The following is a 26,570-nucleotide window of genomic DNA, read 5'->3' as shown; positions in this document are numbered from 1 at the left end:
AACTTATGATAAGATTAACAGACACTTTTGGTGGAAGGATATGAAAAAAGAGGTTTATGACATGGTCAGAAAATGCCATCTGTGTCAAACTTGTAAACCCAGAAATGCTCCACCTCCTGGCATGCTATCGTCGCACAATCCTTCTGATGTTTGGGAAAGACTTTATATTGACTTTGTGGGTCCTTTACCTCTGACTAAAGGTGGACACCAATATGTACTTTCTCTTATTGATGGATTTTCTAAGTTTTGTTTTCTTGAGCCAGTTCGTAAGGCTACTGCCGGTTCGGTTGTTTCAATACTCACTCAAAGAGTGTTTCCAAAATTCGGTTTTCCAAAATATTTGGTTTCTGATAATGCACAAGTTTTTAAATCTCATGCCGTTAAGGAGATGTGTTTGCAACTGGGGGTTAAGCAAATTTTTGTTTCTCCATACTATCCCTGTTCTAATCAGGTAGAGAGATTGCATAGAAATCTAAAATCTGCACTTGCTATTTTGTGCAATAATGCTCACCATATGTGGGACACTATGCTGGCTGACTTAAATTTTGCCCTGAACACTGCCTTACATGAGAGCAGTGGATATTCTCCTGCCAAAATAATTTTCGGCAGAGAACTTAAGCATCCTTTAATTAATCAGTGGGACATTCCAAAATCTTTATTCGAGAATGATCTCAGCGATAATGACAGACAAGCATGTCTGAATCATGTTATTGCTAATTTAAAAAAGGCCAGAAATAGGCATAAAGAATTCTATGATAAATCTCACTCCCAAATCACTTTCTGTGTGGGAGATCTTGTTCTCTGCAAAAACCATCCTGTCAGTTCTAAAGGTGAACAGAAAATGGCAAAACTGGAACCTCTGTGGAACGGACCTTTCGTCCTTAAAAAGTATCTCTCTCCTGTAACAGTTATTCTGGAAGTTTCTCCTGGGAAAGAGAAAATTTGTCATGTTTCTCATTTAAAGGCATATCATGATGGCATTGCTAATTCCAGTAATTAAAAGGAGAGAAATATCATTGATTTTTTTTATTATTTTTTTTATTTTTCTCAATGAATGCTAATGTTTGCTTTCTCAAATACTATTTGATGCTTGATTTCGGTGTTGAATTTCTCTTGATTCCTAATAATATTGTTTTGAATAATGAATAATAAGTCTATTTCTATGCTTGTAATTGAAATTGTTCTGAAATATTGTATTGTACATGCTTATTCTCACTTTTAAATCACTCATGTTATTTAGTGTCGGTCTACCGTGGTTGTGAGATGGGGTAAGGTGGAGGATTATGGGTGCTTGGAGGGAGAGGACGGGAGAATAACTTGGGGATAAATCCCCGAGATGGCTCGTTTCCAGATAAGCTGTGGAGGTGGCCCCAGTTATTAAGATTCAATTGTGTTTTGTGTCACCTTTCCTCCACCAAGACTTTATGGACTTTCTCACAATTGGTGATTTTTGACAGTGCTAAGTGTCGTGATTTTACAGTGTTCGATATTCTATCGATGGCTGAGTGATTGTATTGATCAGCTGATCTTAAGACTGCCGACTGTGTTTTAGTGTGGCTTTGGCGTTGAGTTGCGACCTTCATCGCCCGACAAGTATGAACTTTCATCTTGTCGCAACCAGCATGTAGCTCTTATTTCTATTGTTAATTGAAGAGTGAAATTTAGAGTGATTTCTTTTGTTGATGCAATTTGCAGTTCTCATTTTGTTAGCATCACCTATGATTCTTTTTGACTTGTTTAATTAATACTGAGAGATATATATACACATCTTGATTAAATTTAGTCAGTACTTGATCAATAGCTGACATGAATACCATATGCCTTGTAAATTGTTAATAATTATTGGAAAATCGAGGAAATTAGTGCAATCTATTGTCATTTATGTAAATCTTGTTGAATTTTGGAGGATTCTTTATTTGATGATTAATTATGGACTGATAATATTTACAAACATGGAGGGTTTAAAGGGAGAATTAATAATGACAAAGTATATCAATTAAGTGAGACACATATTATGCTGAATATTTTTGCTGCTATTTTGATAACTAATAATTATTTAGTGAATAACCGTATATTTGAATAACCTTGTATTTATTGTTTATATAAATTGGGGTATATATTTTGTTGGTCGACCCTAACTTTCTCTTGGGTTGCAATATGAATTTTGGGTAGAAGTTAAAACCCATTTTTGTCAATCGTTGATTTTTGATAAGGTGGTTGAACCCAACTAATGGGACAACCCAGGGTTCTCATGAACCCAACTGCTTTACCAACCCAATCTTGCCCATTTACTAAGTGGTTGGTTATTGTATTGCCTTACTTGGTTTTAAAAACCACAAAATATCTCTGATGAGAGAAGGAACATTTGAGTTTGGTAAAGATATCCTGGTGTTATACCAAAAATAATCTTCCCAGTTCCTTCTAGTCGCTGATGATAATTATTTGTAATTTTGATTCACTGTACACCGAAACAAGCATCACATTATGACATGTTGATTATTAATTTTATTTTCTTGCTATGTAATACTAAATAATTTACTCTATATCAATTCAGCAATATTTCTTGTCTCACTCTTGTAATTATGTCATGTTATTCACTTAAGAATTCTGTTGAATTCCAAACATCACTCCTGAGGTTATTATTTACAGAGTGATAAAAATGTATGTTCTTGTCAAAACTATTTTTGAGTGATATTTCTTGAAAACTATTGTCTCAATCAATAAACTTTTTATATTCAGTTCAATTCTAACCACTGAATAATGGTTTTTGTGAAATTCATGGGGGTTAAACAGTGGGGGTTCATCCAGTGAAAACCAGTGGACCTGTGATGCCTCGATAAGTTTTCTAGGCATTAATCAGTTCTTGGTGGACGTGTCTTGGTCCCCAAGTTCAAGCAATTTTTGTGGTCATTTTCCCACAGAGGATGTGGCATTTTTTAGTGTCCCCCCCCCCAAAAAATTTCTGGTACCCCCCCCAGAAATTCTTCGAACTTCCTCGAACTTCCTCCGAACTTATCCGCAGAACTTAGCGCGAAAAGTTCTTGGCGGTTTTTGGCTTGCGGAAAGGTTTTTTCGCGCAAAGGATTTTTCGCGCAAAGGGGCCCTGTAGCAAAGTGTCCTGTCTCGCAAAATCCTGTCTCTGGAAAATCCTGTCTCTGAAAACCCTGCCTCTGAAAACCCTGCCTCTGAAAACCCTGCCTCTGGAAACCCTGCCTCTGGAAACAGCCTCCGAAACAGCCTCCGAAACAGCCTCCGAAACAGCCTCCGAAACAGCCACCGAAACAGCCTCCGAACCAGCCCCGAACCAGCCTACCTGCAATGCAAGACTTATATAGGACTACTGCGGAGAAATACTTCTCCTTGGCAAGCAAGGGGAAATCGGTGCTAAGGCCTTAGTATTGCACTTGGAGTGAGAAGTTTTACCATTGTCCTATCACAATTCTCTCTCCCTCCAACACCTCACCCCAGTATCTCCCTCCCCTCCATGTGTTCCAATGAACTGATTCCTCTGATGTCTCCAACCCAGAAGTTGAGGGGAAAATTCTGGGTGCTGTGCGGTTGTCTCAAAACCAGGGAAGGGTGTTTTGTGGAGCGGCCGTTTCTGCAGGGGCAGTGACGCATCAGTGGGCGGTTGTTGAATTCGCCTGGCTACCCCTCCACTCCCTGGAAGAAGCCCTCCCCTCAAATGCTGTCTCGCCTTGCATAGGCAAGCCCTCTTTCTGGTCGTGACCTGCTGGGAGTCACATGTCTTGTGAGGCATGAGATTTTTTAGAGCAATTTTCTGCTGGTATTTAGCTGGTAATGTTTTCTTGGGATCATGAATTTACTATCATTGTTTTCTGTAATACTTCTGATTTTTTGAATACTCTACTTTGAATAGATATCGTACGGTAATAACTCGTAAATTATTTTTGGCTACCTTTTTCTTGTGAGCTGTTTTTCTTGTTTGTGGAGTCTTACCCTGATCCAGCATGTGACCGACGGTTGGAGTATTTCCCTTGTCTGGACTTACGTGAAAAATCAACCAGATTTTACGACGTAACGTCTCAACGTTTTATCTTTTAATTATTTTCTCATATGTTTTTATAATTGAGATGCAGTCAAATTTTTAACAGGGTAGAGTTTGCTTACACTGAAAATTCCTAGATGTTAGCATAACCTTTTAGGCGAAATTTCCATCACCAAGGGAAACCAGTTTCGAAGGAGGCAGGCTACCTCTTAAGGCGTTTGAGTGAGGAGGGAATAACAGGGAGGTAGAGTGGCGGCAGAATCGACTTATGCTTTCGCCCACTCTTAACAAAAGACGCCAAGGGTATCTCGGCTTATCGCACCGGCTTATACGAGGGATGGAGTGCTACACTCGAAGCACCTTCGACACTACAGTCAAGCAAGGATACCCGAGCCTGCAGGCTTCAAACTGCCTACTCAAGACACCATTACAGCCCTCTCGCCTCAAGGAAAGTTTTGTTATCCATTGTAATTATCAGAGGTCATGAATTGTCTGCCATTTCTCAATCATCCATTCAGGAGAAGCTAGGATTAGTAAAGGGTATTGCGGAAAGATTTTCGGATGAGAAAGTAAAAGAGAGGTGCTATTTCGCACTCGTCCGACCTCATCTTGAATATGCAGTCCTATCTCTTTATATTATCACGGCATTTCGTCATATCTCTTTGTTATTAAGCTTATCACGTGTCCTCGATGACCGGACGGTAGAGTTAACTTTTTTTATAATCTCACTTTGTTCTGTGTCACCTTGTCCGGGTCAAAACTTGCAACTCAATTTTAACCCACCTTCCATTTACCTATCGAGCTGAAATGTTCAGCATAACTCAGAAGCAAATGGCAATGCATTAATCTATCACTTTTACAATGGTTTTAACTGTATCGCGATCGTTATACAAAATTTTAAACTAAATGTGGCGATTATTTCAAGAAATCGCCACCAAAATTTGATGGCAGCGCTGGGATCATTTAAAGGAACGGCAGTGATAGAGGCTTAAAAACAAATTCGTTTACTTCAAAATTTATTGAAAAAAAATTATTAGTATCGTTTTTAATTCCTGATAAAAACTTATAGAAAAAATATTTTTATACTTTAGGGTGCTGGAGATATTAGTTAATATTAGCCGATTTGGAGACGTTTCAAATCTAAGGCCCAAGGGCGTACTCAGGAACAAAACTAGAGGGGGAAAGCCGTGGTCATTCAAATTGTAACGCAGAAAAGGTGAAGGAAACCAAATTTAAAGAAAATTATAACAGTGCTTTATTATCAATTGGTTAAAACTTTCACGGTCCATGGTACTAAGATTATAATATAATTATATATTTATATGTATAATAATAATTATGATAATAATATTCACGCGCACGAAGAAAAAGTGTCATCGCCCAGATGAAGTCTCCAGCAGCGGGGACGAAACTGTTGGAATTTTAATTTGTGACCCGGGTAAACCCAAAAAATAAGGATCTTAAGTGCTTTATTAATTTTAAAAAAATTGTTTGCTCTAAAAGAACATAATTTTACCATACTTTTTTTTACACTAATATCATTTTTCTTGTATTTAAAGAAAATTTGTTCAAAACTTTCGCTTTTCACTAAAATTATTTTTGCTTCTAAAGGGGAGCAGCTGCCCTCTCCTGCTGGGTACGACTAAGCTAAGGCCTTTTTCTTAGTCCAAAACTTGTAATAGTTACGAAAAAGTTTGAGGACAGGAGCCCCTGGGTTAGTTGCCTCCTGAATGGATGTATGGCGGGTAGTCGCCTCGAGGGAAAATCCCCCCATCGTTACATTCCTGATATAGGTTTTGCGATACAAGGGAGAAAGAGGCGAAAGGCATATCGATCTTAAGCGTCAAAGAACCCTTAAAGAATACAGAGTATTCCTCTATTATCGTTTGTCTCAACTATGGTTTCACAGCATAGAAATCTAGCCTTAATGTCCATTCTGTTTCCAAGTAGGCTTTCGCGGAGATTATGATGATATTTAGTGATTTTTCCGCGTATTCTTCCGCGTTTACCCATTTTGTAGGACTGCAAAATGGATAAACGCGGAAGAATACCCGGAAAATCACTAAATATTATGAGATATAAAGTGAAACACTTTGCACTTTCCACACAAAAAGTTGTTACACTAAAGTCGACATGTTTCGCTGCACTGCAGCATTATCAAGACTAAACCAAGAATATTAACCATACCAATAAATACACCAATTGTACACTCGAAAACATTTGAGAAATGGGGGTGGAAGGTTTCACTCCATATCTCATAATGGATCTCCACAAAGTATCTGCCTCATCCATCCACTAAATATAATCTTAATGTCCATTCGTCTGTTGAGTTAAAAACTTTGATGCATGCAGTTGATAGCTGAACTAAGTATATTTAAATATCCATGAGAATAAAATAAAATGGTAACCTTCCACACAATTTTATTTACTAAAGTACCGACCCGGTTTCGACACGTAGTGTCATTATCAAGGTCGATAGTGTATTGTATTATCGATAGCGTAGTGTATTATCGAAAGCGGGTCGGTACTTTAGTAAATAAAATTGTGTGGAAGGTTACCATTTTATTTTATTCTCATGGATATATAACATTTCCACCAGATATCGCCGGACACTGTGAATTATTTTTAAATACATAGTTATCATCAAATAGTGGTGCTTTTTTTAACATTGCTTAAATGAGAAGAGAATTGCTTAGTTTTTTTTCGAACTTGTCGTTTCAAACAGTTTTTTTACATCATTAATAAATTTAAATATGTGCGCCATTAGTCGCTCGATAAGAGAGAAACCCGGTGTTCGCATTTGCTAACTTCTAAATAAAGGCGCTAAGGGAACCATGGCTTAACGTCCCATCCGACGGACAAAGTGCTGCACTTGAACTGCAATCCTCAAGTAACTCGAGCAGGTTTCGGGCAGCCTCTGAAACATCTCTAACGCCCTATCCCTGCTATCTTCTGCGCCGATAGAATAAATTACTGAAGCCGCACCATCCTCCGATGAGAACCATTACACAGTATGTTTCAGGAGAAATCTGCAATACTTAGGAGGTGGTAATGGAGAAAATTTGTAACCTTTTTTGTCCATAAATATCGGGTCGCAATTCCTTTGTTATTGAGCAATGGCAACGAAACATTTTCTTGGATGCTTTTTTGCAGTTAACCTCAAAATGGGTAAGATTTTGCAATCATATTGTTGATACTCTCTGAAAGGTCTGCATTAATCTCAGTAATTAATTGTATCAGGCAGTATTAATCTCAAATTTTCGTCTGTCATTAATTATTTCATATCCTTGGAAATCTAGAATATTAAATAAAATGTCGAAAAGGCTGTGTACCCAAGATAAACCGTTCCCATGGTAACTGCAAAGTGCATCTATAACAATTTTTACGTTGTCATAGCTCTGTAACTAAATAGTTACGACCCAATGTTTATGGAATTTTAAGCTCGGAAAAATTCTCGCCACACGACCTCTTGAAGTACTGCACATTCCTCCTGAAACACTGTATAAGTGAGCGTTTGTCGTATTTTTAAATGCTATAGTACAATCACCTATGGGAATAGCGCCGTAAAAATCCCTCAAAGGAGATTTCCGCTTGGCACGACTCTGAAGAAGAATAGAGAACAAGAGTGTGGCAAAGAGGAGAGCGTGAAAGGGAAAAGAACGATTGATCGTGAACGAGTCTTTGAAGGCTATTCCAGATTCCAGGAAGATCCAAAGCCTTAGAGCATAGCGTTCCATCGCCATCGCAACGCTGTGAATGTCGCTTCAACGAATACCCTTAGTGCTGCCGTAAATTAAAGGTATCTTTCGTATTCTCTTACACTAGAAGCACAGGCGCTCTGCGTTTAGCGCTTGGCGTGATATAGCGCAAAAAGAAGTTACTTTGACCTATCATTATTATACCAACTTTCTCCACTCTTTTGCAAGTTTTTGATTTTATATGTATGAAATCATATTTTCCAATGGAAGCAAGACTTGGACGTTGACAGCAGCAGAGGCGTCAAGAAGGGAGGCATTGTAAATGTGGTGCTACCGAAGAACGATGAAGATAAAATGGATTGACCGTGTAAATAAGGAGGAAGTGCTAAGAAGAGTGGGAGAAAAGAGAGGCCTCTTAAAAACTTCAAGCTGAAGACGGGACCACTTAGTTGGCCACATGTTGAGGCACGATGGCCTGATGAAGACTTTCGTTGATGGAGAAGTGGATGGGAAAAAGGGCAAGGGACGGCCCGGAATGAGTTACATCGAACAGGTTATAAAGAATGCGAAAGATAAGAAATACGTCGCTATAAAAAAGTTTGCGGATGGAAGAGAGAAATAAAGAGTTACGGCAAACCAATCTTAGGATTGTTGACTAATGATGATGATTTATCAGTTGTTGCGGGCTAAAAAGCATGGCAGGGGTCATTTGACTTTCATTATTATTCTAACTTTTTTCTCACTTTAGCAATGTAATATTGCTGACCAGCCTATGACTTCGTGTTCATCTCTTTTCGCAACTACTTTCCCCTCCCTGTCCCCGAGACGCGCGTCTGCCTGCGCAGACGTTCCCTCTTCCACCCACCGCCGCCCCTTTCCCTCCTTTCCACTTGCATTTCTGTCCCTCCCTCTCACCCACAGAGTCAGCAGCGCACTTTGTAGCTAGACGCGCGATGCGCTGACGATATTCGGAGCCAATGAGGGCTTCGAAGAATGTCACGAGGGGTACGACTAGACACTGAGGTACTGCTGGCGCGCGGCAGTCGAGTAGACAGTGGCGCGCGGGATGTAATCGAGTAGACACAATAAACGCTATTCACTCTTTGTCAGTCGGTCATTACCAAAGATATTGAAAATATTTGGAGGCAGTTTCCGAGTTTTTGGCGTGGTCAAAGTTCCGCCATCTTAGTTTGACAATTTTTGGACTTAGTCTCCGACTGATATTTTGAGGTGGCTAAGATTTATTCTAAAAATTAACTAAATTAAGTGAAAAGTGATACCGTAATCATTAGTATTTCGCCGGTGATTCTCTTATCATTCGGAATTCTTCTATTAACGGATTAACTCTGTGTCTGTTAGCCACTTTACTGGTGGTGATATCCTTGAAAATATACTTTGTTAGATTTCCGTTGGCTACAATAAAATTCAATACCTGTATGTATTACCCTTCGTTCCTTTCCTCCCTTCAGCCGAATCCGTTGGTCGCCGTCTCTAGCATTTCAGCAAGTTACTTTCTTTTTTCTTTATCAATTGTTACATTGAATTCTGAATCGAACGATCATTTTTTCCCGTCCCTCAGAGTGATAGTTCCAGCGATAGGTTTTCAGCATCCAAAAGTGTTCGCTCCTTGACCATTCATTTTCTGAATCGCATGGTCGTTCCCACCGTCCCTTTTTCCATCGCTTATTCCGTCACTTTCCGTTTTTACAACTGTCGTTCAATTGAAAGCCAAGCGTGTAGTTACAATCGTTGTGGTAGCCAAGCGGGTAGCGCTGGGCAGCTGATCTAAGGGGTTCGAATTCAAGTCCTGTGAGAAGCCCTCGGACAACCCTTAACAAAATTCTTTAAGTCTAGGTGGATGAGTGAAAGGAGCTGGTCCCACTATCTTGAAAGTGTGGAATGACATGGCTGTGTCTTAAGCCTAAATCATACGATCAATTTTTCTGTCCCTCAGAATGATAGCTCATGCCATTGGTTCTCACCGTCCAAAAGATTTTGCCCTCATTGACCAGTCATTTTCTGAATCGCACGATCATTCCCACCGTCCCTTTCTCCATTTCCTTGATCACACGGTCATTTCCACCGTCACTTTCCTTTTAATTGAGTTTTAACCCTTACCTTGTGACGTGCGGTCTGAGAGACCTCTTACTCGTTTTTAAAATTATGAATATTTTCAAAATTACAGTTTTTAAATATCTGTAATCATCGTAAGCTTCATATTTTTGTTTTATAAAGATATAACCCTCTTAAAATGAAATTTTTTCATTATTTAATTCTGCAAATTTTTTAAATTAATTCATGAACGGTCAGAGAGACCTCACGTCATGTTTGCAGAATGCATCAAGAAAAGGAATAAATAAAGGGAAGGAGATTAATTCAATTGTTTTCAATTAGCTAGGCATCTTAATTTAACATGTAAGGCCTTATTTTGAAATATGGCGTGATATTGACACTTAAAAACGATTTTTTATCGAAAACTATTCGTATTGGTAATGCACAAAGTATAAAGTTTAGAATAGTTTATCGGATAAAGAAACATTAACCTAAGCAACAAAAATGGCTTCGCAACATTTTATGAATATTTTATTTATTGCGGTCTCCTAGACAACAAATATTTCACGTCACTGGTTAAGAGTTAAATCCCTCTTTTTAAGACTGTCGTTCAATTCAAAAGCCAAGCCTGTCGTTACAACTTCTGTTAGCGTTTTCATTGTCTGAAGGGTGGTAACAGCGATCGTTTCAGCGAAGGGAAAAGGGACGTGCCGACTGATGAAACAGGGATGGAAATCCCATCTGCCATCTGTTTTTTTTCTGTCATCAGTGGAGCGATCGCTGGAGCTGTCCCTCGTAAGAGATGGAAAAAATGATAATGTGATTTAGGCTTTTGTCTGGGGAGCACTGCACTCTACCGTCACATAATCATTATTGAAGTCACTAAACTGGTTGAATCACTGAGTGAGTTACGTATTCGGTGCGCAAAGAGAACGTATTGCTCCTGCTTGGAGTGTTTTGTCTTTTTTCGCTGCAAGTATATTATTTAAAACTTATGTTATCGCATCGAAATTTTTCAGGTAGGGTAATCTCTCCATGAATTCTAAGATTGTTAGTTCTCTTTAATATTATTGAATTTTTTATTCATTTAAATGTCCTTTAACTCTTTCTCACGGTGATAACTTGTCGGTAATCTCATGCCAAGGAACAAACAGAGTGGAAGGTCTCATGCAGAGAAATGGTCATAATTCCGGGTCGCTGGAGCTTTTCTTCCAAAGGGTTGGAAAAAATCATCGTTTGATTCAGGCTATGCGGCTACAGATGCTTAATTGCTATGCAGGGTAAGCAGTAAAGTAGGTAAGTAACACTGATATTTCACCTGAAAAAGTTTTCTTTTTTCCTCTCTGACTTTTCTTTTCTATGTCAATTTATGCATACAATTATTTACCTAGATTTATCGCACCGTGAGAATCCTTATACAGTAGTACCCTCTCTTAGACACGGTTCTGAGGAGAATTGACGACTGTCGTGAGGAAAAAGCGAGAGAATTTGAGGAAAAGGCTCGGAAACTATTGATCGTAAACAACAAAGAGGCTTTGAAGGATAAAGGGAGAATATATTTTCAGTGGAATACGGAAAGGAGCTAAAGAAAGAAGAAGGTGAAAGAGCGAAGTTTTTGTTTGAAATGGGGACGAGAAGGCGTTTGTGCCGCGTTTATCGGGGAGGCTTCGATAGGTTTGGCGTAAACCACAACATTATGCGGGGCTGGGTGGTTGAGCTGCCGCTGAAAATTCGCGGAATATTCGGAGCAGAGTCGTGATCTAATGAGATGGCATGAGGGTCCGCTTTGCCTTGAGGTGGAAGGACTGTAATGTCGCAAGAGGAAATGTACATGTGCATACTAACGGGTGGAGTCATCACGTCTCCTTCAGTGAACATTTCGCAGTTTGTACCGTGAACGTAACCCAAGAATGTGCCACGGATCAAAGGCTGCTTCCATAGCAAACCATAAAACCTAGAAATCCGACTGAATAGGCGTGCAGAAGGAGAAGTTAGGACATTAGCCGTTACCCTACAGTCTAATATTTAAAATTTAAAAAAAATTAATTAAGTTTTAATTCCTTCTTTTGACCTCTAAAATTACTGTTAATTTAGTGTCTTTGAGTAGAGTTCTTTAATAATTCTAAATTCAAACTTTTGCCAACGTTTTCGTAGATTTATACACCTTCATCAGGGCTTTTTTGTGATGAATGGAATTTTTTCAAATTTGATCAAACAAATTCAAGTCGTAGCAAAACAAATCCCTGATGAAGGTGTCTTAATATACTGAAAATTTGGCAAAAAAATTGCATTTAACATTTTTCAAAGGCCTATTCTCCAAGAAACTGGTACAACGTAAAGTTTTAACTAAACTCCTTTTGCCGAAAACGGCCATAGTCCCATCCCCTCAAAATGTTGTCTCCCCTTAAAACTTAGTCTCCTCTCAAACTTTGTCCCTCCTCGAACTTCGCCGTGATTTATACGGATCGCGAGATTCCATATCCATATATCGAGAGTTTCGAGAAGTCCGACGTATACGTTTTCGTTCGACATACATGTTTAGTGAAAACAGTGCTGTTGCGCATAATGTACAGTGGTTTCAAAGGTAGCGGTATCTTTTTCCCCGCTGGCATAAACTTTTTCTGGACGGTACCTGCAAAAGAACCTCCTTCCCAGCCAATCTAAACTTCCCCTCCGCTGTGAGGAATTCTTCCCCTCCATCGCCTGTTGGGTTTCTCTCTCTGTTCCCTGGCAACCAGCTCGACGCCACCTACGAGGAGCGAGTTCCGACAAGGTGACTGCAGGGTTCGCCAAACGCCTCTCAAGTATTGTATATGTAATTTTTGGGCGGAATTAAATATGTTATTTGTTGGCAAACAATCACAATGATATTTTTGTTAGTTTCACTCATGTCGCCTCAATAGGTATGTGTTGGGGAGTGTCAGGACACCAGCTGATTACAAATGTAAAGGAAATGTTCAAATAAAACTACCGTTAACATTTATCAATCAGGGGAATCGGGTTCTTCCTCCTCCCCGTCAACTTCACCCTCTCCATTCTTTTTCATACCCACATCTCGAACGCCTCCAGCCTTCTCTCGTCCTCCTTCCTCAGAGTTCATGTTTCAGCACCGTTGAACCCGCATGATTTTTTTTATAATTTTGAAACTTTAGGGCGCGGACGGTAGAGTTTGCTTTTTTATAATCTCGCTTTGTTTTTGATCACCTTGCCCGGGTCAAATCTTGCGACTCAATTTTAACCCACCTTCCAATTAGCTATAAAGCTGAAATTTTCAGCATAAATCAGAACCAAACGGAAATGCAATAATGTAGCACTTTTACAATGATTTTAACTGTATCGAATTAGAATTATATTTTTGGGAGCAGTTAGAAATTTTAAAAATTATTGAAATTCAGGACAACACTTTCATAAACAAATATCTTTAGCCATCCTTTTCCACTATTTCGGCGTCAGATTCAAAGTTCATCTCTTCCTCCACTAGGCAACTAGGTTACAATAATAAGATTAATTCATAATAAAATTAAGCCTAATGACGATGTTTACTCGGGTCGCTTTAAAAAGTATATTATAAATAAAAGTTAACTCACCAGGAAGCCTTTTAATCTTAGGATTGTTGACAAATTATGATGATGATGACGTGAGTTTTACCCATTCGAGTCTTAGTTTTTATACTAATTTCTAATTCCTAGAGGTCACATGCTCTTAAGCCTGAAATAATTTGCGTCGCACATGGAAACAGCAGCAAGGGAACTCGAAGGGAATTAGAGGATTAATTGCGGTTCAAGTGGTGCTTCACTCCGGGCAATTAGGAAGCTGAGGTTATCAGGAACGTACGGTTGAGCATCACTTCATGAGTACTCTGATTGTAAGGGTGAATTTTTGGCAAATATTAAATCTTAGTACACAATTTACCAAACTGAGTCATGTTTTCAAGCCGAAAATAAATGGGATTCCGCTATTTATATGAGGAATACAAAAGTACTCGTTGAATCGTAATATTTTCTTTTTACTTTGCTACTTTGCATTGACTCAAAAAATAGCGACGAGAATAAGCAGCTATTTTCGTCTTTTCCACTAATTATCCAAACTTTTTTTGATGAAAGATGACAAACAAACATTATTACATAGTCAATTTCATAAATTTGATACCAATAAGTACCTAGCTCCTTAACAGTCACAGATCTGTATGTTGCCGCAGTGCGATGAATATAATGGGTATCGCATGGGTATATAAATGATTCAACTAACCAAACACACTATCTAAAATGAGTTTTGATTAGATCCGGTGTCAAAACTATACCATACTTATGATTTTTAAATAATAAAAACTGTCGTGAAAATATTTTGAATTTTCATAACTGAAAGACACACTCGGGTGTTTTCATTAATGTTTCACTCATTTTACATTTATTTTCTTTACATTATGGGTCAATTTGAGAAAAACAAAAAAGCCATTTGATTAGTATGAAATTTACCGTTGCATATAACATTTTACCCTGGTAATTCTAATAATACCCTTAAGGTCATTCACAGTATATGTACTCCAATTATAAATTGTATTTAGTTATTCTTGACTTCCTATGTATTTGCTTAAAGAATCTCAATATTTATCATCCTGTTATTAATTAAAGTCCTTTACGTCCTTCTATTTTGAGGGAGGCTGAATGTTTTTCATAGTGGAGTTTAGCAGGGCACTCCTTAAATTTCTTTCCTTGTCGTTTGTGGATAAAAATCTTAAGGAGGCTAATCCTAAATTCACGGCGACCATGGCCACATCGGGATTTGAATGCATTAGGCTATCGGAGATACACGATCCATCACCAATCCCTGTTGGTTCCAATTATAACGGTCGGCTTAGAAGGGATCATATATTCCCTGCGAGCGCTTTATATTGCCTTGATAGGTAGTGAGTCATGTAGGCATTTTCGTACATGAGAGCCCCAGGGTTATGCATGTGCACGGTATGATAGGCTCTCTTCATTAACAATCTGGTCATCATCATAGGTGATTCTGTCCGAAGACAGGTTTCAACGCAAGTGCTGTCTCCATACCACTCTGTCCTGGGCTCTTACGTATTTCTTCTCTTTCACATCCTTCTTTACATATTCCATATATTTTGTCCGAGGTCTTCCTTTTCCGGCTATTTAAACAAATGGTGGAGGTCCTCCAACTCCCTATAAGAGCGCGGATAGCTCAGTCGGTAAAGCATTAGACTTTTAATCTGAGGGCCCAGGGTTCAAGTCCCTGTTCGGGCGAATATTTACCGGCCTCGGTGGTGCCGGGGTAACGTCCCAGCCTGCTAACTCAGAGGTCGCAGGTACGAATACCGCCTGGATGGATTGACCACCATCCAGGGCATGGATGTATGTGATTGTCCAATAATTTAATTGTGAGGGAGGACTATTTAGTCCTAAAATTCGCTTGTAAAATAATGACGACAATATTATTATTTCCGTTTTTGCCATCGCTCTATCCCTCGACGATTGTCCCTCGACTATTTAAAAAAATATTATTTTTATAAAAAAATTAAGCTTTTCCTCCATCAAAATAATATTAATTGCTGTAGAACATAACCATTATTCCATCATTTATAGAATTCTATCATTTTTTACAAGCAGAATGTTTTTCCTTTAAATCTTTCAGTAAATTAATAACCGTAAAGTAATGGGAGTTTGAAATAATTTTCTATTCAATATTTTTATGTATTAGTTGTATTGAATGTTTTCTCATAAGTGGTTTTAGAGTTTTTTCCTGAAATTAAATTGGCATTCGGGTTTTTCTGTCATTGCAAATTTTGTTTTAAACCAATTCGTAGCTGAACTTTATTATTTTAAGTTCAGTTTTTTTATGGACAAGATGTGGTTCCTTGAATAAAAAAAATTATTCTAGAAATCAGTGATTCAGAGATTGTGTAGTAGGGTGTTCACAAGGTATTTGTGAAATTTTATGGAAAATATCTTGTGAGCTATTCTCTTTTCAACATGCATTCTCGCCAAATATATCAATTGAGGAGATAGAACTGAATCGCTCTATCGGTGAGCTTTTGACTTCCATTTCAATCGATAGGGATTGGTCCCGCGCGACGTATTTTGCGGGATTTGGTGTATTCCGTTCAAGTGCTTCGTTTTAGATTCCTCTTCTGCTCCTAAATTTCCCTCGGTCTCAATGAATTCCGCGATAAAAGTACCCTGGCCTTTCCCATCTAGATATTTGTGGAGCTCTTGTAATGGAACTCACGCATTGCTGATTAAATAGGTCTCGTTGACATCAATTACCTCACGTGTTCGCTGTTAAATTCATCGACGCTAGAATTTTATACCAGCACAACTGCAACTCGTGAACACCTTCAGTGATTCGCACTAATTGATATACGAATTTCATGAATGTAATTTAAGGCTGATTTCAAACCAATTGGTGTAAACTTAATTGCATTTTACCCCGACAATGTATGTCAAGCCAAATGTTAAACATTTCCTTCACGTCGGAACTATTCCCTTCTATTTAAAGAATATTTTTGGCACTTTTGAACGGTAAATGTGTAATTATTTGTGAAATAAATGATTTAATTTTTATGTTATAAAATTAGCTGAATCATTGCTATAGCGAAATGAATACTATTCGTAAAAGTAAATGTCTTTCAAGTGGATAACTGTTGGTTATCTATATTGAACTATTTGATCTAATTTTTTATGCTCACGTTAGTAATTATAGCTTTCAAAGCATGTGCATTCAAAAAACATAGTATACGGTTAATAAAGCTTGCTCTATTTGTTGTGGACAAATTTCGTTCTGTCAATAAAAGATAATGAGGTTTTTTTGTTTGTTTCATCATTTTCTGTGTAGGCGTCAAGTTTATACGACATTCATAAGCTTACCCGTCATTATTTGTAAAAAAAATACCATTTAAAAGCCAAGTTCGCGGCATTTCTCGCTCTTTGATTAATTAAAAGACAAGAATTGTGATATAATTGACTGCGCTCAAGGCTACTTTTAATGATTCTTTTGTTTCTCGAAAAAGTTGAGCGTCACAATTATATTTTTAAATGAATTCCCCTCACAAATTCTGATTATTAAGCCGTGTGAGCCATATGGTATATTTTCGAAAGAGTTTTTAAAAACTCCCAAACTTTTGAACTACTGTTTCCGAGTTCCCTTTCCCACTCGGAGTGACTGGGCCATTTTTTTGTCCAGAAATGTGGTTACAGAGTGGATAATAAAATATCTCTTAATCATTGGAGGACCAAAAAATTTCACGCTCGGTTAATTTAAAAGGGCTTATAACAAATATGAACATATAAAACGAGTGTTGTTTTCTGAGTTTAATTTCAAACATACCTAGACTACATTCAGTAGAAGGCATTCTTTTTAATGCTCATTTACGCAGGTTAAATGCTGTTTTTTAACTGGAAAAAGTTTTTAACCGAAATTGAGGCCTGGTTTTGTGTGCATAAGTAAGTATTCTTCGAAAAAGATCATTTACCTTTTTTTTCAATTTTAAATTCATTCAATTTTTCAGTTTTAAAAATTACATCGTGGGCGAAGGGAACGTCAATTAGAATAAATGCATGTTGGAAATTCATTTTTCCTTTCGCAGTAGTCTCTCATTGCAGTGTGGCATTTGAAATTGAGCTATACTTTGCTCTCTGAATCAAAAAATTCAGTTTTCTAGAGTTATTTTGGTAAGAATTGTGGCCTAATGGATAGAGTTTTGGGCCTTTTATCGAAGAGTGCAGGGTTGAAATCCCGAATGGTACCCTCAGTCATGCCAATGATATATACTCGAAGAAGTGGGAGGTAGCCTTCCCATGGTAAGATACTGACCCGCATAATACGGGATATAATTGATATCACACGCCAGTGGCTTAGTCTGAGTTGAACTCTACACGCACGTGTCCAAGCCCACTCAGGGAAATTCTTTGTTCCAAAGTTAAAAAGCATCTCTGTCTTGGATTTATCTCTTTGCATAATATATGAGGGGGTGAGTAGTCAAGGGGTACAAGTGACTTTTTTTTCCAAACAGAGTTACGTACAGTTATTTGTCAAAAGAAATATACAAAAACTTGGTTGCCAAGGGATACGAGTGATGCCTCGTTCAGATTGCGATTGTTCCAGCAATCGTTGGAACTATCGTGCATCACATAACGATGGTTAAAACCTGTGCTGCTCTCTAGTGCTGACACCTAAAGTGAACGAGAGATTGACGGTTAGCAAAGCTGTTGAGGAATGCAGGGACAAGATATTACTGTGTTCAATGTGTATTTAACGAATAATTTTTTTTCCTCCCATATTCTTCCTTGCTTGGACAAATCCATGAAAAGAAATTGAGCGAAGAGAGCTTCACGAACTTTTCGCCTTTCTCTTGTCGCTCCTCTTCGGTTTCCCAGCGCCTAACCATCGTAGAGTGGCCACGTTTGGAACTACGTGAACTATTGTACGGACATGCATTCACACAGCTAGTTCTGAAACTATCTTTAGGACGATCACTCGGACAATCGTAATCTGACCAAGGCATGAGTCTCTGTTCTGTACCGACATCGAGTGGAATATAAAATGCACTACTAAATATCTAATTGATCCCCTATGTTTTCTTTACCTAATTTCTGTACCACACTCTGTTTAGAAAAAAATTAATCACTTGTCACCGCTTGGCTTCTCACCCACTGATAAAACAATTATTGTCCAAAATAATATTTTGCTAGCAGTTATCGATAATAACTGTAGCTATCTACATTAGGGATCCCCAAGAAAATTCTAATGATTCTAAATATAGTGAAACATACAAGAGAATACATACAAACATACATGTTTCCTAAATGATTCATTTGGGTAAAATACAGACCATATGGAGAGAGGTTATGGCCTGATCATCAGAAGTGCCTATAATGCCCTTGTTGGCGTAAGTGTGTTATTAAGTGTGTCGCGCGGCGTCTCATAGACACCATTTTGGATGGTTAAATAAAATTCATGAAAGTAGAAATAACTGATTTGAATAAAATAAATCATTCATTGAATACTTAATTTTATGAATTGATAACGAAGTTATACATAATAATGATAGAGGTATTTGTATTAATAAAAGACTGAATAATACTTATTTTGACGTTTCATCGAAATTATATCAACATGTTTAATTTGTACAGTAAATGCAAATATGTTTTTCACAGTTTCACAGTATGGATTTGCTAATTACCTAACAAATAATTTTAACTACAGGGAGAAAATTGATTTTGGAGACATTTTATATTGATAGCGAGTTCGGTTGAACTTGAAACAAAATATCCCCTATCAGATTAGAAAGTTATTTTCGATGCAACCACAAAATTGTTATGTGAATGTTTAGTGTTAATGTCATGCATCTACATCAATGCAATAAGCCACCGTAAATGTATGTAGCAGAGGGGTAAACGGTTTACAATACGCCAAAGTTCAATCACATTTTGTGAAAACCATAGTATATTCTTCGCAATGATAGTTTTATTCAGGTGTTATATCGATTACAATAAGAAATTCGATGAGATAAGACGCATATCCAAATTTTAATGCTTTAAATAGTTAATTTAATTTATAAACATATTTTAAAAATTTGTGATAAATATCACTAAGCTATTAGCATGTAACGTATTGTAACTCAAGTGGTCGCGTGGCGTCTGCCAGGCTCCAAAAACGATAAAATGTTTAAAATTAATTCCATAAATGTGACAATATATATATATATATATATAAATAGTTCAAGTTAATGTCGTTACACAAAGAGACACAAAAAAGAAACACTCACATTGAATAAATAAAATTGTGAAGCTATCGAAGCACTTCAGGCTTCTTCGTCAGCTGAAGAATGAATGGTGAGGAAAGGAGAGGGTTGGAAAAGGGAAAAGAGGGGTAAGGGTAGAGGGACCAACGGTGGGTTAACTCGTAAAGAAAATTAATGGAGAGAACATGAATTAATGAATGGCCATAGTGCCAGACGAACTAGAGACGAAGTGGAGGATAAAGTACAGGAAGAGGTGAAGAGCCTTTATTGGATGACATAGCTTTTCCTCCGTCTGCTCAAACCTACCCTTACTTTCAGATCTAAAATGGCGTGAATCTAATAAAGATCATTTCATCAACTCTAGAAGGCCTTGTGGAAATAGGGAAAAATTATGGAAAACAAACATTATAAAAATATTGCAGTATCATTTCTCCGTGTTTTTTTTTTCCTTGGGAATTTTATAAAACTAGAAAGGGAAGAGGATTCTGATTAAATAGCAATGTCGTTGAAGTGTGTCATGTCTATGAGGCCTCCATTAAAGCTGTAACCTTATTATAATTCTACGGCGATGCGTGGAAAGGTACAAGAAATTAATATCATGGCATATAATTACACTTTGTATATGATCTTTCTAATCTGCTTCGTTGGTTGATGGACCTGAATGTTACTTGAAAAAGATCTGTTTAATGAAATCTATGATGAAAGCAGGTAACTTTCTTCAATTATCTCCTGCCATGAACAACAAAATATCGTTGATATCCAAGTTCAAACAGAAGATTTTTCGGAAGATAAATAATTGATAAGGGTAATTATTAAACTTCCGTCAGGCGAGTTTTTGGAATTGCTGAGTTCAAGCGCAATTTTCCTGACAGGCCCAGATGTTAAAATAACATAATTAACTATTTGCATGGCTCAGTGGTACAACTTTAAGGTTAAAAGTTTACTTAGTGCAAACGAACATTTAAATGATGTCTTATTTGTTATGTATATACACCTTTAAACACCGTCATATGGCTCCGGATAGATCCATAAAGGTACGATTTAACGTGCCCTTCAGGTAATGTGATATGTAATGTATTTTAGCCTATAAAATTCTATAAGATCAGTACTTATTTTGCTAATCATGCTTTTATTTTGCTTTATTGTGCCTTTATTGTGTTGTTCTATGCTAAATAATCCACCGTTGAACTATCGGCATTAATGCGAAAAGCCGATGAAATCCATTAGATTCTATTATTATTCCAAAGTAAAAAAAAAACATGTGCTTGCGTCCTAGTTTTAAGAGAACCATTTTCAGAAGAGAAATATTTTGCACTATCCGTTCCCGAAAAAAATAGACGTCATATTGTGTACGTCTACACTGCATCTTATCCACATCTTTGATTGATTTATAAAATTTAAGAGTAGCTTGGCTTGAATTAGCCTTTTAATGCTATTGTTTATCGAATGGTGGCTTAGTAAATATAATTATGGTCTCTGAAATTTGTAATGATAGGAGTATAGTCCATTATTGAACTCTCCGAGTCGTGTCATGAGGATTAATGAAGGAGAAAATGGAAAAAAATAAATGCTGAGACATAGTTTTTCATCTTTTAATTTTGTTTTATGGATGTCTTAAGCTGGTATTCCTTGTAGTGGGCTTCGGTGGCACCGCATAACGTCCTCGCAAGCCAACCCAAAATTATCAAGATCGAATACCCCGAAAGTAGTCCCCCTCTTTACCATGGATTGTAGGGGAGAGTTTGTTTTTCAATATGCGAGCAAGGTGTCGTTCTGCATTCAAAGGAAGTGAACATTATATACACTCAGTATTAAATAAGTATGGGACTATGAAAAAGTATTTTAAAATAGTATATGGAAAAAGAAAAGAAGGATGTGAAAGGGAAGAAATGCGTAAAAAAGTATGGAACTAGGAAAAAGTATTTTGAAATAGTATATGGAATAAGTAAAGAAGAAAGCAAAAGGGAATAAATATGTTGGTGTTTATGGCTAAAACAATAAGGAATTTATGAAAAAAATCCCAGCTCTGAGCTTATTTAATCCTAGGGCACCAATAGTGCCGGAAAGAGTAGCAACGTTTCATACAAGTAAGCCGCTTAGTGCACTACAAATCCGTTTAGTTGTCTGGCGTGACGCACAAAACCCGCTGTGCTCTTCCACGTCTTGTGATTTCTGAATTTTCGCGCCTGAACCGCCGTGATGGATACGTTTAATCCTCAACTGACCTCTGGCATAAAATCACAAATTCAAATGGCATAAAATCACTCAACTTATTTATTCAATCGGAGTTTGGAAGCTAAAGTGTGAGAATTACTTCCAAAATCTTGTATTTAACCTGTAGTTATGTAAAGTTCTTAATGAGATAGGGTATATATGGTAATCTATACATGAATCATACAGCAAACTCTCGAAAATTGAAGCGCACTAACCACGTGACTTCCGGAATTATAAAAATTTCATGAAAAATTATGACACATGGAGATACTCAAGACCGATTTTTATTGAAATCGCGGACGAGGGTTTTTGCTGAGGGAATTACTATTTAATGCCTCATACGGTGTCAATAACTCAATTTAGCGGTCATTTTTGAGGGTTTGGGCAGGAAGTGTTCGGAAAAAATTATGCAAACCGTAAAAGTGGGCTAATGAGACGTTGTAGGCGTCTCTTACAATGATGGTGAGTTCAATGATGACGTTTATTTTGCCCTCCGACGACCGATAGTTGAGTTACTGACGACATATGAGGCTTTCCGAAGCCATTCGTTCGTCAAAAACCCCTCATGTTAGCGATTTCAATGAAAATCGGCTACGAGAATATCCATGGGTGATAATTTAATATCAAATTTTGTTTACTCCAGAAGTTACGTGGCTGAGTTTGCGGCGTGAGTCGTGTATCGATTTGGTTGTATTTGGATCTAACGTTATTGAACTCTATTCTAGATTTGTAAGCACCTTTGTGTGGATAAACGATACAGCTGGAATACGTGTATGTAACGTAACGTAATGTAATGTAACGTTCATAAATTGCCCAATTTAAATGGCTTCTAAAAGTTTTTCCTCAAACGGACTCAAGTCTATTTACTTGAAGTAGAACAGTGAAGATGACTCTTTGTAATCTTCGTTGGAGATTATCTTTCTGTTTCAACCTAAAATATGCTTTCTTTGTGTGGCGGTGAAAGGCTTTCCGATGTCTCTGAAGAATAAACTTTACTCCGCACAAAATGTGCCAAGAAATCATTCAATGAAAGCCAAAGGTGGTCGTAACATAAAGCAGGACTGCACTCGCATGGCTTTTTCTAGGCTATTATTTATCACCTACTGCCATATAGCCGTGACGCTCGCATCACAAAAGGTTAAAGCCGGTTGTGACCTTTCCGATGGAAGTCTGGGTTGGTTCACCGTGGTTTTAGTGGATGATGGATCGTGTCCCTTCTTGCGGAAGAAGGTGCATCAATATCTCTTCCGCAGAGGCTATACCATCTACAGCGACAGAGAGGTAGGTATTGAGGGTAGTGTCTGTACCGTGTGTCGTTAAGGCCTTGAAGCGTCCCAGGTGACGTGCTACAGCGGGAAAAGCCCGTTTTTATTACTTTAAGTATATATTCGTATTTGATCCGTGACATTTATTCTGTTGTCTCAATGCACTAAATGCTTTGGAAATGTTCTCATATCTCTTAACTCAACCTTTGTGTGATTTGCTAATAAATCAAAATTTTAATATTTTAATTTGTTATTTCTTTCGTATTTTTACTGTTGAAAGTTATAATTCCCACATGTTTCTCTCATTTTTTTCTTTTCTTCATTAAATTCCTGATGAATTTGTATTTGCATTGTTTTAATTTATTATTCTTAAATTTTCTTATTCCGCTCTAGTACATCACATATTTTATATTTTAATATATTTTTTTGTGCCACTAGATTTTGTTTAAATTTTTTAACCTGCCCCAGCCACTGATGGAAGGAAATGCATAGTAAAATTGTAACCTCAATTCAGCTTAACCTGCCGAGTACCTATATTCCACTTTACTGATTCATTAATTGGATACATGTACATTGTAAACTTTGAAAAAGTGTAACGAATATTTTTATTATGTAAATCATACAATTGATGATTTGGTTCACGACGTTCAGTAGATATTTCAGCGTCAACTCCGGCCTCAAATTATGAATTCTTCGGTCCTTTGACTCTTTTTTTGTATAACTCATAAGTAAAATCGGAAGTTTTCTTTTGAACGGAAAGAAAATTTTACTTTTTTCTTCATTTTTCTATTTCCAAAGAAAGTGTAAACTTATATATTTTACTTCGCAGACCATGCTAAAAAAGGTTATAAATGATCAATCCTATTTTCTTAAATTAATTCTACATCACTGCTTTATTAATTTTCTGGTGGCCATTGAAATGTAAATGTATCCATTTATCGGGGCTGAATTACGTATGATCTCATATTTTTACGCATTGAAGCATAACGATGGACACCTTCAAACGCCTCTACCTTTTTTTTTTGTAACTATCAGAAAATTTGAATGCATGATGGCAACTTGTCATGATTTATGGAGAATGCAATAATCCATTTGAACAATGGAATAAAATTACAGTTAAAAATTCAATTACCAAGGAGTCACCCGAGCTGTGATTGGATTGTTTGTGTTTGATTGATTATACCACCGGGGAAAATTCTCTTGACGATAGAATTGTGAGTCGGTTATAATTCTGAGACTTCGCCGGTCGACTATAGAAAGTGAAATTGGGGAATGCGGCAGTAATCCATGGTTTGTTAGCCACTCGCGTATGGAACTATAGCATGTGATGCGAAGTCGATTAAGGTAGCGGTGGTGCACACAAGAACAATAGCAGTTTTGACAGATGAAATAAAGGAATGAAATTAAATGTGAAAAATTGAAAATCACCTAAAATACAGGGTATTAGTTGGCTTCTTTTTATGAGAAAAGTCATTAATAATGGGAAGGAGAGGAGGATGTTTTAGACATTTGGAATGGGAAATAAAATGAAGAGCCTTTTCATAAACCCCTAGCGAAATCACTTCTAAAGAACGATATATTAATTAATTTAAGGGAGTTACTTAGTATAGCAAGAAAAAAGCGACTTTCGCGAAGATTCGGTAAAAGAAATACAGCCCATTTCCTTGTTTATGGAAATCAATTCTTAATACCTATTCCTCATGTTTTTTTCCCCTCTGGTTTCATTATTTGCTCTGCAGGCTTCGACAGCATTTTAATTATCCCCGTGTGTTGTTAATTATACCTTTCCCCACGACTTCCTTGGTGAATGCTTTTAGGAGTATTATTTACCAAAAACTTAAAGGAAGGAAATAGGAGTAATCCTTGTAACAAGAAAAGTGTACTTAGACTATGGAGGTCGATTTGCGGCTGACAGGTTCAAGAAAATGATTTTTCTGTAAGTAATTTATAAATATTTTCCATCTTAGAAGACATAAATTGGAGTAAAAAGTCAAAACTAGTGAAAAATGAAGAAATAATAATGCAGTCCTTAGATTTTTGTGGTTACTTTTTTATAGCTTAATGAGCCAACAGTAACGCCATTTTCATGTTGCAAACTTAATACTTTTATTTTACTACAGTATTCTCTAGCTAAAATCTCAAAATATTGTCCGGTAATCAGTCAAGGTTAAAGTTTGTTAGCCATACTTAAAATATAACGAAAATTATACCAGTTTTTTTGATAATCATTTCATTAACGTTTCTCCTATGCTTTGACAAGTATAGCTACATATTGCTATACAAGGACCTTTGCGGCATTGTGGATATTCAAATACAGTTTCTTTAAAAAATGGTTATTCAACGTTTTCAGGCGATAAATGATGGAAGGGTAGGTTGCAATATTAAATAACAAAGCTACTGTACAATTTCTTACTAATATTGCGAGCAGCTCAGCTTCATCATTAGGATAACTCAACAGGACACATCACAACGGAACAGGTCTGACAATACTTTTCTGACATCAATTACCCTGATAATGAGGCCGAAGTATCAAAATGCGTCGAAATGCTGATATATATACTAATAAGGTAAAAGCTTCGTTGTAAATGTACAATAAGAAAAGGCTATTTTTTGTTTCTATCAGTAGATATAGTGCCATTATGTGATAAAAATTTGAATTTCATGAAAATTACAAGCACTTAATCATGCAAACCTAGGGAATGCTTTTAGAAGTGGTATTCACGGAAAGCTCATAGAATAGAAATGATTTAAATCCTATTTATGCGAAAGGTGTTTGTAGGCATTAAGAACGCAGATTTCCGGGTAAAAGATTCAAGGAAACGTTTTTGTCTCGTAAAATAGTCTTCTACATCTACATCTACGTACTACCCCGCAAGCATCCTAAAAAGGCCTTTGGCAGGGGCTGTTAGGACACCAGCCGTCAACATATAAAAAGCAAATGCTCATACAAAATTACGACTAGCATATGTTAAGTTCGGTATGGTTCGGGGTAAAAACGAATTCCCATATCTATCCGTTTGGCAAAATATCTATCTTAATTTATCGCTTCTGTCGAACCTGGAAATTTAGTGGGGCTCTAAAATGATGTTCTCCGAGTCGCCCTTAAATTTATCCATTCTAAATTTCACAAGCAAACTAAGCCTAATGCGCATCCTTCGAGTCTCTAGCGGCTCCCAGCCTAATTCCCTTAACATATAAGTAGCGCTGTTTTCATGCTCGTTGCAGTTTTTGACGAATAGCGAAGCTTTCCTTTTATTTAAGTTAACAAAAAAATGTCTTAAAAATGGTTTGAAGATACATGTAATAAGATTCAAGAAATTTATATCTTAGCGGAAAAAATACATCAGAACTATTGTATATGCATTCACCGTATTCCTTTTTTCAGCAGAAAGAAGTACCATGGACATACATTCGCTGAATTACTTTCTCCAACCAAGCGAAAAAATATTAATAATCAAGTATCAACTAACTAAGAAATTTAGAGGTGAAAAGAAATTACAGAAAGAACAGTGAAGGAAGGAAAAAAACTAACAAAAGTAGTTTAAAAAACTCAATTTTATGTTCCCATCGCAGGAATTTGC

General features: G+C 37.1%; 1 protein-coding gene and 1 non-coding gene across 2 annotated transcripts in view; both read left to right on the top strand.

Annotated features, from left to right (window-relative positions):
* Positions 1-26,570, top strand: part of LOC124162469 (neuropeptides capa receptor-like) — a 526,934-nt gene that overhangs the window by 369,440 nt on the left and 130,924 nt on the right. The window lies entirely within an intron of this gene.
* Trnak-uuu lies at positions 14,942-15,014 on the top strand. Its single transcript has one exon. It is a non-coding gene; the product is annotated as a tRNA-Lys (tRNA).

This window comes from Ischnura elegans, chromosome 7 (genome assembly GCF_921293095.1).
Source record: "Ischnura elegans chromosome 7, ioIscEleg1.1, whole genome shotgun sequence".
NCBI lineage: Eukaryota > Metazoa > Arthropoda > Insecta > Odonata > Coenagrionidae > Ischnura > Ischnura elegans.
This window is presented reverse-complemented; position numbering and strand designations above follow the sequence as displayed.